Source organism: Petaurus breviceps, unplaced genomic scaffold (genome assembly GCF_028583685.1).
Source record: "Petaurus breviceps papuanus isolate PSGF00001 unplaced genomic scaffold, PetGlider_PUasm1.0 111, whole genome shotgun sequence".
In the NCBI taxonomy this organism is placed as follows: domain Eukaryota; kingdom Metazoa; phylum Chordata; class Mammalia; order Diprotodontia; family Petauridae; genus Petaurus; species Petaurus breviceps.
In genome coordinates, this window is record NW_027185600.1 from 429,772 (window position 1) to 443,236 (window position 13,465).

At 35.5% G+C, this 13,465-nt stretch overlaps 1 protein-coding gene and 1 long non-coding RNA gene across 8 annotated transcripts in view; one reads left to right on the forward strand and one right to left on the reverse strand.

Annotated features, from left to right (window-relative positions):
- The window catches only part of LOC138157004 (uncharacterized), a 127,331-nt gene extending 115,291 nt beyond the window's left edge, over positions 1-12,040 (forward strand). Inside the window, exons 4-5 of one of the 4 annotated variants that reach the window (XR_011167264.1) lie at positions 1,590-1,655; positions 2,346-2,929. This is a non-coding gene — a long non-coding RNA (uncharacterized lncRNA). Of the gene's footprint in view, positions 1-1,589; positions 1,656-2,256; positions 2,930-11,845 lie in introns of those variants that run through there. The other 3 variants (XR_011167274.1, XR_011167271.1, XR_011167263.1) reach the window with 3 other exon arrangements.
- The window catches only part of LOC138156969 (thiamine pyrophosphokinase 1-like), a 481,181-nt gene that overhangs the window by 57,647 nt on the left and 410,069 nt on the right, over positions 1-13,465 (reverse strand). The gene's annotated exons all lie outside the window — the stretch shown is intronic.

Consider the following 13,465-nt stretch of genomic DNA (forward strand, 5'->3'; position numbering starts at 1 on the left):
GAGAGAGAGGGAGAGAGAGAGAGAACAAAGACAAGTGTTTCTTAAAATAGCATGCTCATGTTTAATTCTAGCTTTAAGGGGAAAGTTCCTATAGGCTAGAAGGTTATCTATTCCTGCAGAGTCAGACAATGCTGTCTTCATTTGCTGATCACCTTGTCCAGTATAAATTACTGTGAAGAAAAACTTTTCTGCACTTTTCTTTACAAGTCGTAAGGATATTTTTGTATGTGCAAATGAGCTCATATTTCATCTAACTTGTCATCAGTTCATTGAAATCTCGACATGAAGTATAATTCTTAATGATGTGCAAATAATTCAGCAAGTATTATATCCCAAATTGTCAAAGTAGTAGTGGGCCTAAAGTCACAATGACAGACTAAATATAACAAAACTAGAGGCAATATTTTCTCTTCTTCCATGCCAAAATGAATCTTTGAATCTGTGAACTTGTAACATAGGCTACAGTTAAAAATGTATTACTGTATTTTTTGGCTCAATAATGAAAAATGTAAATGATAGAGTTGTTTGACCTATATATAATCCTCACAGACACTTTAGAATTAACAATTTAATTGTCAGCTCAGTAACAAAATTCTTCATATACATCAAGGGAGGGTGAATCTTAAAATATGCATTTAGTATAGCTTAATGGGAGTTGGAAAAGTTTCTGTGGCCAAAACCAAGTTTTTGTGAGTATCTACTATATTCTTTTTGTTTTGTTTTCTTTCAAAACATTGTTTTCCAAAGACCCTCCTGTTAATAGGCAATTATCTTAGAGTAGGATAATCCACTAAACTGGTGACTCTTCAAGTGTGGTCCAGCGAGCCCTTTGCAGTCCCAGAGGTCTTTTCTGGTGGTTCCCAGGTCAAAACTATTTTCATAATAACACTAAGACAATTTTTTTTTCTAACATGGGTAAATATTGAGATGCATAACCTATTTAAAAGAAAAGCTTTGGGGAGATTCTCAATAATTTAAGATTATAAAGGAGTACTGAGACCAAAATTTTGAGTACTACTACATTAAGCCATGACTGCTTAAATGACAGTGTCACAGCATCTATCCATGTACAGGAGAAAGAGAATTCTAATGATGAAGACTAGTACCCTAGCAGTCAAGGTCAGAATAACTCTACAGTTTAATTCAGCCAGGTTCTTAGAGCATATGGATTCTTCTGAGAAATGGAAATCTATCTTCATAAGAAATGAGCATTTCTGACTAGAAAGCAGCAAGTCCCTTTACAGCAAGAGGAGTTGGCTAAATGGAACTATCACTAAAGAACCCCATAACAAAAGACATCTTGCAGGGAGCTCTCCATGGGGCTTCTGTGAATCTGTCCTACACTTTGTGCTGTTCTGCCCAGTAGACTCCCAGGCCAACTGATTTCAACAAACATTTATTAAAGGCTTACTCTGTGCCAGCCATTATGCAAAGTGCTATGAATAAAATGGCAAATACAATCTCTATTTAAAATCAGAGGGCATATTTATTATAGGTCTTTATTTTTTCTTTCTTTTTTTAGTGGAAGGAGTGAAAAGCAGAGAAAATAAATGCTTCTTTATTAAACTTTTTTTTTTCTAAAATTGCAGTAGACTAGGAGGAAGGAAACCTACGTTCTTGTACAAATATGGATACCATTGACTTATTCTGGGCAGGTATGTTCTCCTTTCTAGGTCTCAGTTTCCTCGTTCATTAAATAAACTAGATGACTGCTTAAAATTTCTTCAAAATCTAGAATTTATAATTCTTCACTGAATATGTTATATAGTGAGACCAAATTTGGACCTTTGGTCTGGAAGGGGCACCTGGGTTTTTAATGGATTTAATTATGATAAAAGCTTCCTGATCCCACTCCTACCCCACCACCAGCGTAGGTAGGTAGGTAGGTAGCCCCCACAGTTTTCATCTTTTGAGTGAGGCTATATCCAGAGAATAGAACAACCACAAGGAAAGATAAAAAAAGAGGAAGGAGCATACTTCCTCCTACCAAGAAAGAAGAGCAAAGGAGTAGATCTCCCCACCTTACAATGAAAAGAAGGGGAGATTAGAAGACCAAGGAGAACTTTCACTACCTGTCTCCAAACGTTATGAGTAAAATATACTGGAAACCATATAGCCTATGTACATTGATATGCTGTGTGTATTTGAGTTTGAAATTCATGCTATTTGTAATTTTTTTTAACATTTCTTTTGGGAATATCTTAATCTCTAACAGTTTTAACAAACTTTATATTCAATTTCTTATCTCTGGCAAAGGTGAACAAGATGAGTAATTATTATAAAGTCACATGAAAGCAATGCATGAAGAGCCTTTGAACTCACTGGGGGCTATCCTTGCTTCACAGATCAATAAGAGGACTTGACTGGCAGGGTAATATCAAGGATCAAATGATGGAAGAGTCATGAAATTAAGTGTGAAGGCCAGGAAATCGCACTATAATCCGAAATGGAAAAACAGAAGGCAATCCAAGCTGCCATGTTTCCTCTTACAACCATGTTAGCTTTGGAGCAAAACAGTTTTATTATAATTCTACAGTAGTGAGCAGAAGCATGTGAAAAAATGCTTCACTTGAGCCAAAGGAGGAAATTAAGCCTCTGCTCTGGTCACAGTAAGAGCTGTGTCTGGGGAAGAAGTGGCTTCAGAAAGACACTTTAAAAAGTCCAAAGAGACTATGTGGTGAGCAGGTGCATCAGATTTGCCACATTCTCTAGGGAAAGGATTCAGTTGTGTTTTCTTCCCAGTCTTTTCATGTGGTCCATTACACGTGGTTTGGAATGCATAATGAGACCAAGTGAATTGCAAAGCTTTCACACTTCTTATGCTTTGGATTATATCTGGAGCCAGACCAAAGTCAAGCTGCATTCCCAAACACCAGAACTGATGCTGAGATACAAATAAAAGAGGTGTCATTTGGGCAGTTGTGACTTGTATCAAGGTTAGATCTGAAATCTATTTTAATAAATCATTCATAATAACCCAAAGGGCCTTGAGAAACTGGGTTCAATATTTACATGCTTTGATGAAGTAAACAAGTTGTCATATAAAGCTTTGAGAACATTCTGAATAGACGCAGGGAAAGATTCCATTATAGGCATATATGGACCATGGGGTCAGGTGGGACAGCTCACATAGTCTGTGCTTTATGCATACCTACACTATCTTCTGAAAATTTTCAAACCTTTAAAAAGCCCAAGGTGTGGGGAAAATAGAACATTAAGGATAGTAAGATAATTAAGTAGAAGAGATAAAGTACATTCATACAGGTCCATCAACAGAGTGATAATAAACAATCATCATCGCAACTAAAATTTTTCTCTTTTTAAGGCTGTCTCTATGATATAAAATTTTATTATTTTTCAAAAATGCATATTTTTCATCAGAAAACCAATATTATTGATATTAGTTAGCTTCCCCCCCCCAAATGAGAGGCATAACATGTAAAAAGCACTGGATTTGCAGTAAATCACTTCCCAGCTATGAATCTACAATTAGTTGTGTGACCTTGGCAAAGCCACTTGACCTCTCTGTGCCTCAGTTTCCTCTTCTAAAAAAACTGGAATTAGTTTACCATCTGCAAAATCAAATAATCAAATTCCCAAATGAAAAAGAATGGAGAGGGAGAGAAAGCTTGTTAGATAATGAAGTCAAGATATAAAAAGATTATAACAGGATAGAATGATGGATTTATCTAAGATTTTTTTTTCTGGCCTAGAGTTATGATTTCATCAGATTAGGAGATACTTGATAGGGAAACTCCTTTCACTAATAATCAGCAAATGCCTGTAATTTATCATCTTAGAGAGTTAAATTGTGGTTTCATCATGGCATAGTCAAAGTATATTTAAAATTCCCCCTCCCCCCCTTTTTTTAGCAAAGCTGAAAATATTAAAATAGAATTTTTTTTTCTCTATGTAACCCTTTCTAAAATCCTTGGAAAGTCTTTAGGGAAAGTGGATTAGTGTTAACATTTTTTTTTGCTATAAAAAGCGTTTTATGAGTAGGTCCTAAATCCAGATATATTTGACTCATATGAGTCAAATTTAACAGGCCTCTATCCATCCACTATGCCATACCAATGAAACACAACCAGGATAATATAAAATCCTGCACTTGGTTTCAAATAACCAATTGCACAATAATGTGTAGGAAAATAGCTCAGCATTTTAATAAACAGCACATTCAGTACTAAAGTTGATATCATCAGGTACTGGAGTTGTCCCAAAGATCCTTTCAATGGAAGGAATGTGAAAATGAGCTTGCATCCTAAAACTTTCATTCAGTCACAAAAAAAAAAAACAAAACAAAACCAACAAAAACAAAAAAATCCCAATCATTTTATCTACCTGTAAGATAGCTCGGTGAACAGATCCATGCAAGAATGGGGAGCATACAGCTGGGGAGCAAGTCATCCCAGGACTATTTCTATCTAAGCTCCATGTAACATGAAAATGAGAACAAAATGATAATGGTTATTATAATGATCCTTCAGACTCGATTCACAACTTTACATGACTCATTGAAGAATTAGGGAGGACATAGAACTGTTGGCTAGACATTCATGCAGTAAGGATTTCCTTTTTTCATCAACCCCATTTTTAAGTTTGCAACATATGTGAGGCAAAGTGCTAAGAATTAACGGAGACGTAAGGGTTACATAAGATATGGCCCCTACCCTAGTGGTACTGAGAGTATCACATGAAGGTATGATACATACACAGACAACTTCAAGACACAATAATATATAAATGTACTAGGTATCAGATTAAAGATAAAGAGGCATGAGAGTGTGGCAAGGAAAGCTCATTGTACATATTATAATGTTATATAAATATGAATTATTTTATTGATATTTAAGGAAGTCTGCCTTTGTGGGTTTTGAATTTTTTTCTTATTTATTTTGAACATAAATATTTTTCTTTTGAAGTCAAGATAGTCTTCCTTTTTGTTTTTGCAACTTTGATCAGAGTCTTGAGATTTTTCAAAGTTGCAATTATTCTCTCGTTGAGTCAACTGTTCTCCTGGTTCTGTTTATTTCATTCTTCATCAGTTCATGCAAACTGTCCTATATTTTTGTGAATCCATCTAATTAACCATTTCTTATGTAACAATTCAATTATGTTTATGGACCATAATTTGTCCGACCATTTCTCCCTTTATGGGAACATATTCTGTTTTCAGTATTGTAGTGCTATAAAAAGTGCTGCTATAAATATTCATAGAAACATATGTACTCTAATTAGGTGTATATCCTTTGCCACATCATCATATTACCACTTAGTTCCTCTGTCCACCCCCAATGATATGGTTTCTGGTTACTCAGGCATTCCACCAATAACAGGCCTCCCTAGATAGTGTATCCCATACACCAAACTTCTGTCTTTGACTTTCCTGTGAACTCACCTAGTTGTTATAGTTAGCAAAGAGCTCTATAAACTCATTCACACTAAAGTATGAATGACTTAGCAATGAGCAGAATACTAAGGATTTTCCTTTATTAGTCACTCAACAAGCATTTATTGAACATTTGCTATATGCTAAACCCTGGGAATACAAAGAAAGGCAAAATACTAAGGAAAGCAAACACCTTAAGATTCCCTTTTTAAAGCAATGCCACCTTTTTTTAAGGGGACAGCCTAATGGAATGAATAGCTAATGGCAGAATTTCAGGCATTACTTGCAATTCAGAGATGTGTTTTGAGTAAGGAGAGTTTCCTGCTGTTTCTTTTTTTTTTTTTTAAGCAATTGGGGTTAAGTAACTTGCTCAAGGTTACACGGCCAGTTATTTCTGGGTGTGGTGCTAAATATCAGAGCCTGGTTTTGATCCCCAGGTCATCCCGACACTGGGGCCGGTGCTCTTACTCACTGAGCCACCTGTCCGCCCCCATTTTCCTGCTATTTCTGAATGCATACCATGTCAGAGGTCATTGATGCTACCTGTGTGTAAGTCCAATTCTATGACTTATACATAACTCTTTTATAAACATATTGGACAATAAAGAATAAGGCAAAAATTCTCCTTTCTCTGCCATTACTACCAATCCCTGTATATAAATAATATCAGAAGAAAGCTGAAATTTTATTGTCCCACTTTGCTTTTGCTGAATCAACATGCCAACTTAAGAGTTAGTTATAAAAAAAAATTTAAAAATGTTTGAAATGTGCAAAAGGACATGCACAACACAGGTCTAGAAAAAAAAGTTACATTGAAAGCAAAAAATCTTAAGATGATGTTGTTTTTCCCTAAGCCTTCTTCTTTTCCAAAATGAAAGTTAGTCTTTCTAAGTGTCCTTTGATGAGCAAATTTTCAAATATTTTAAAGCAGTCTTTGAGAAAATGAGATTGTAATGGCATCTTTATTCCAATAGCTTTTGGTACGAATAGCTAGAATGACTTTAAAGAAAGAAAAAGTATCCTGTTTAAAACCACTGTTGGGCCATCTGTCCCACACTCAGTGAAGAATCTCTACACTGAAAAAAATCTGTAGTGCAACAATGTAGTATTCAGAGATTTGCTTGTTAAAGTAATTTTTTTAAAGAAGATCTAGTTAAAATAGAGTGTGGTGGATAAGATAGACTATTTCTGGTAATCATGGGAATAATAAAAATTGATTGTAAGAATAATGGGTCACACATATATTACTTTACAATTTATAAAGCTCTTTATATACACAATACTATTTGATCCTCATGACTACCTTGTGAAGCTGTGGGATTATTTTCCACATTTTACATATGAGGAAACTGAGGCTCGAAGAGGTCATTTTCCCAGGGTCACACAGCTAATGGGCAAGATGAGATAAAGAATAAGGAACAGAACCAAAGGCTGAGCTTGTGAGTGAGTTAGATTTCCTTTATTGCATTTTAAGCTTTGTGAAAGGGGAAAAAAAAAAGGAAAGGTATGGCATTTGCTGTCTGCAAAAATCTGGATGTAATTCAGGAAGAGAGGTCATAGCAGAAAGGTGCTTTGCTTTTACCTTGCTGGAAAAGGAAATCTAACTTTTTGAAGGCTCAGGAAATGTGCCATTAACGAGATGCCTCTCATCTTAATTCAGAAGTACTACTAATAACAGTAGCTAACTTTTATGCAGTACTTTAAAGGTCACAAAACTCTTTAGTTACATTATTTGATTTGCTCCTAGTGGTTTAGAAATATTATCTCGTTTAATCCTTACAACAATCTGAGAAGGAAGTTTCAATTATTATCCTCACTCTACAGCTGAAGAAATTCAGACAAACAGTTCACTGGTGGGAGTCTGTTGGTTTGTTTGTCTCTTTCTCCCAATGTATATACATACATATACAGAGAAGTTCAACTCTAGTATGTTGTTCTCTGTGTGATAATTTAGCTATGGAGATCCATGAAACAAATAAATATACAAAATGTCTCTCATCCCTATATGGCCACAGAATGGAGAAGAAAGGAATAAAGAATTTATCATACAGTTTTTAGATTAAAAAGAGTAATTTAATTTTCATTAATCTAAATAGAAGATACTTATTCAACACCCAATAAGGTGATAATCCATGGGAGAAAACTAAACCTGAAGACACAAGGAAGTTGTGAAATTGTTGCTAAATGGAAAACCATAATCATCAATTGAATTTTGGATATTCTCCATGGAAAATACATAGAAAGAAGTTGATTTCAATGAGCAAAAAATGAAAAAAAAGAAAAACCCACCATTTCATATGACACTTTGCTATCTTGCCCTGTAGTGCTCATTGTTGAGCATATGTATACAGATCATCATGAAGATAAATGTAATTTATGTGCTAATATTTGTTAAAAATGATAAAGAGGTGAAAAAACTCTACAAAGAGAGAGAATATAAAAAGGAATTCATTAAAAACACATGCAGAGCCCCGGACAAAATTGTACAAAACAATTCAACACTCATCTTAAGAAATGGCATAACTGAAAAAAAGGATGTGGACCAATAATAATGTAGCGCAAAAAAAAAAAAAAAAGATGGCTGACAGCTAAGCTCAGTATTTAACTGATAATCTATGAAATATTAAAAAAAAATAAAACTTAGAGGAAGACCTTAATGATGTTGAATAAATCTTCTATGGAAGATTTATGTAAGAATATGGGCAAAAACTGCACAGTATTAGAAGTCTGGGTTGCAAATTGCAGTGTTCATAGATCCATCAGAATATCAGAGTACCTATTAATAACCAATAAAGGAAAAGATAGAAGATGTTCTTTTCAAAGGGAAGCAAATCAGAGCTGTATCCAGACATAACCTAACCATTAAATGATTTCACACCAAAAAATAAGTATTAGCTGAAATCATAGTATGTGGTTGGTTCTTTAGAAGGAAAGCTAGGAGGAATCAGATATACTGGAGAGGAAGTGCTGTATTAGCAGAGGGCAGAAGGCACAAATCAGAGTTGCCCAGCTGGGGACTCAATCACCATCATAAAGTTCTGTGTATGATGTCTCATTAATGCTACTGAGAAGAGAGACTTACCTGTGCTTTGTTCCTTCAGGTAAGAAAGAATAAGCCAAAGAGTGAGTATTGTAACAAATAGCTATATATAGTATGAATAGTAATAAATGAAAAGGAAAAAAAGCAAATAAAGAAATCTGAGTTTATGAATGGGCATATAGAGTAGTGGTCTCTATTTGGTTTCTAATTCAATTTGCCACTTTGAGTTTTGGAATGCTTCTTATCTTTGGTTGGAGGAAAGTTAAGTTTCTAAACTATGTAAAAACTGTCAAGTCCTTTGCTGTAGATGACTTAATAGTTTAGAAAAGCTGCAGCACCCAAGCCCCTCTGAACAAATCTGGAAAACGCTGATCAAGTCTTTCTCTCGTTTGTCAAATAGTCACTTTTCACATCTCGGCAATGCTGACATTCAGATTCAAAGGACAAAGAGAAAAACCTGCCTATGCAGGTCCTTCTACATTCGAGAAAGAGTAAAGCCCAACTTGCTCAAAGGACAAGTCAGGAGCAGGCATCTGACAAACAGGCAAGACAGTGAATAATGAGCGAACAGTTCAAAATATCCACTTAGGTTATTAGGCTGTTCGTGACACTAGACTCAATTCTCATATGTCTTTTCCTTCACATATAACATCTGCCTTATGCAGGAGAAACAGAAAATTAAAGATCTAATTCTAGACTGCCTAAACCTATGGAACTTTCTCTAGTTTGCTCTGTTGATCACTTTTTTTCTAGAGAGTCAAAGGAACACTGAGTTCTGGCAGAAAACAAACACAAACATGTGCATATATGTGCTTTTTTCCTATTCATAATGATAAATAGAAAAGAAACTACGCAAATAAGCAAGCATAAGCCAATGAATGGGCTTCTAGAGTGGTAGTCTCCATTTAGTATCCACTTTCATCTCCTAGTGATTTAATTAGCATGGTTACGTGACCCATTTTGCCCAAGCTCTTCACGTTCAGGGGTGGCAGATTCCAGATTTATGTAACAGAGTACCTAAAGTACAAAGAAATGTACCTTGTAACTATTCTGGACAAAACCAATGTTAGGCTGGTTGACAATTACATGGGTCTTGTAGAAGGTTGGTAGCATCTATTGTCATACCCTGCTTTTCACTAAAGCTGAGATAATGAGAAATTAATGGGCAGAAAAATGGAGAGCATAGAACAGATACTTAGAAGCTTGTATAATATTGTTTACAGTCAGCACTTCTGTTCTAAAGACTGCCCATCAGTTAAAAAAAATAAAAAATCTAGATAGTCTTGAGGCTTTTGAAATAAGTTATTTTAAATTACCTGGATGATGAGAAAAACGTTTTCTTTTGTGGCTCAATGGTAAGTTATGGGGGAAGGCAGGGAACTAAGAAAAAACTAAACAAATTACCAAACACATCAAGATTTTTCATGTCATTGAATCTGAAATGACTACTGATTGCTTGCTACCTGTTGTTGTTTGTCCTTCATTCTGGAAGAGGAACATGACATCAGGGAGGTGATACATATAAGTGACTTGGATTTAAGTGAGGGAGGGCTGTGCAAAGTTACCAGCCTCACTTTCTCTACCAAAACCATATAGGTGTAGTAACAAGATATAGATCAAGATGACTGGAAATGACCCTGGATGTAGTGGGAGACCATGGCCTTTTTAAGATAAGATCTTTAACAGATATCAGGCAACACTCATTCCCTGATTAAGGCTAGGCAAGAAGAAATGTGGCACAAAATGGTCTCTTTTAATGAGTCAAAAAAGGGAGGGGAGAGGGAGAGGGAAAGAGAGGGAGAGACAATGAGAGAGAGAAAGAGCATACTGTATTGTGCAACTGGCCAGTTCCAGCTGGGTCCCAGTGATGTAAGAAATTGATAGTAGGAGGAAGTGAGAAACACTGCAACAAGGTCAGGAGAAGGAGAATGCATGTCTGAATGTCTCAAGGCATAAATTTCTTCTCAGTTCATAACTTATTTGAACCTGAAGCTCAAAATATAATGTTGCAGCAGATATGGGATTCTTGAAAAATTTGCCAACAGTAATAACAACAACACACATTCATGTGGTATCTCTAGATTTATAAGATAGTTTTCTTACAAAATCTATGTTGTAAAGAATGCAGTGTTTGCTGGCATGAATATTGGATTTTAATGTTAATGTAGCATTGCTTATATTCATCAGGAAAATGTGTCTGTGACATCAAGGAAGACTTTGCTTAGGTGTTCTGGGGGTATCTACTTGAAGAAAGTAAAGTTCCTATCTTATTAAATGCTAATTGCTAATATTCCTAGCAGATTAGGAGATCTGAATGCAGGGAACTCCAGGAACAACCTTCTATCAATGCAACCATACATCTAAGAAAGTAAAAATGATGAAACTATAGTGCTTACATGTAAATGATTAAAGCACCCAGTGATTAACCTTAATTGCTTCAGATTGCTCACTGAAGAGTCCCAAATTGCTCAGTGCCCAAGGAGTAGAGAATAGTAATTGCAACAAGGTAATTTCTTACCCGAAGAAAAGATTCTATTGCTATCAACGGGTTCTCCTCCCTTTCCCCCTAATCCCCAACAAATGCTTTAAAGCAAGAGTTTTAATTTGTTGACTAAGAGAATACACATGCTGAGGAGAGCCTGAAAATTCCTTTCTGGAATGTTGCCATGCACTAATAAATTTGAACATACCTAGCATGGACTGAAAAATTTGTATATAGTCTACTATGTGTGTGTATATATTTATATTTATATTTATACACACACATATAGTATATAGTCTAGTGACACTTGGGACTTATGTTTACTTGTGAAAACTGTGTATATGCATATCAAATTACCGGAAAGGTAAGTGAGAAAGAAAACTCTGAATATGAAATACAGTTGGAGATTATCAGGCTAGAAGACACACAAAAGACTGCAGTTAAATATATAATAAAATGAAGAATTATTCTATGTCCAAGAATTCATGAAAGATCGATTAGAAAGATGAGGTGAAAAGGTAATCTGGGAGGCCTTAATACATTTACATTCTACCAAAACCTTTTGGTCCTACACCAGCCTGACCTTCTTTTTAGAATGCCTCTTTCATTTGAGTGAGAATTATGTTTGTACTGTTGCTCATTACAAGGTTAGTGGGGAGCACTAGAATGAAACTCTTCCTAGATCATCCATGGGAGGAATATAGAAACCACTTCCAAAAGCAGTAGGAGAGAACATCCAATCCTAAAAAGTTATATATATATATATATATATATATATATATATATATATATATATATATATATGTTTTATAGGAACCTATCAGGTATGTGAGACTTGTAAGGGGTGAATAAAGCAACCAAGAAGGAATGGGAAAACCAGGGCTAGAAGGAACCTTTAGATGCTTTCTAATCCAACCCTTTTATTTTACAGATGAGAAAAATGAGGTCCAAAGAAATTAAGTGCCTTCCCCACGGTCACACAAGTACTAAGTGTTAGATGTGTCCTTCAATCTAAGTCTTCTGATTTGAGAATCACTACATCCAGTATTCCAGTTGAATATGAGCGTAAGCGACCATCTTAGTGCAATGACAATAAGGATAATGATAATATTAAAAACAAGAAAAAGCCACAGCTTGTATTTTGGGAATTATTGTAATAACTTTTCCAAGTTTATTAATTCCAAAATTCTGTGCAAGCCTTACTGTCCCTATTGTGAAAATATGAAAGCAGGTTCAGGGTTACATGTTAGGCAGTGTGATACAGATTAAAAAAAATTAATGGTGGAGATAAAGTCAAGAGAGGTATCTTGGTTTGAAACCTGTCTGTCCACTTAATAGGTCTGTGACCATGGCAAGGCTTCTTGTCGCTCAATTTCCTCATCTGTAAAATTAGTTAAGTACCAATATTACCTCAAAAAGTTGCTGTGCAGCTCAAATGAGATAATTGTGTAAAGTGCAATATTGTGGTTACTGTTGTTATTGATTAGACTGATACTAATTATTACTGTTCTGTTCATGTTTACTCCCAACTAGTAAATAGCTGAGCTTGAATTCGCACTTCCCTAGGAGTCATAAGGTAAGGGTAAGGAAGTATAAGGCAGAGTAAAGAGGTTCTACCATTTGTTATCGGAATAAAAAGGTAGGAAGAGTCCTGGGAGGCAAACAGGGAGAGAAAAAAAGTAAGAGTTAGATGGCAACCACAGAGTTTATGAAATAGCAATGTTGACCAGTAATTGGTGAGGACTGGCCAAGAATTGGAAGTGTCTATATTAACTAAGTGAAGGGAATAATCCATGAGAAAAGAAGAAAAATTAGAAAATATATTTCTCTCTATTTATACATCCAACCGCAATGTCAGTAATAGAAGAGCTATTGCCTTTAGTGCATAAAACTGTGCCTGTGTTTTCCAAGCATGTTTTAATTTCACATCTGATACACTACGTATTAGGGAAACCATTTGGATCAACTCATTTTCTTTTTCATTTCAAGTTACCTATTCCTTCTCCCAAGATCTCTTCTACAGGTTACATATCCCTAGTTCTCTGAAGCATTCTGGATACAGCAGAGTTTCAAGTCTCCACAGCATCTTCTGATGACATGCTGTAAAGTAGGTTACATTTAGGCTTAATGTAACCCATTGTTGTGGGTTACAAGGATTGTGGGGGCAGTTTGGAACATTATGAGTTAGAAGGATTATACTTGTAGTTAGGGGTAAGAAACTCATCTATATTCTAGCTAGGTCAAAAATTTGACATGGCAGACTAGCAGCCAACCGGTCTTTGTTCAACATTCACACATCCTGTTACTTTAGCCACATCCTGCATATTTCTGCTCACTTCCCCTCTTAAGCAGTTTCACTAAAAAACATATAAAAAGGCTTAAGAACAAAGCCACAGCACAGAAAAATCTCCTGCTGCTTGCCATTGCTAAGCAAGGTGCTATCTTAGAGGCTCCTATATGTAAATCCTCTAATAAAGTTTGGACTGAACATCCTGGCTTTGTGTGTCTTTTCCCTTGTAATCCCTGCATCACAAGCAGATGGAATTGGGTG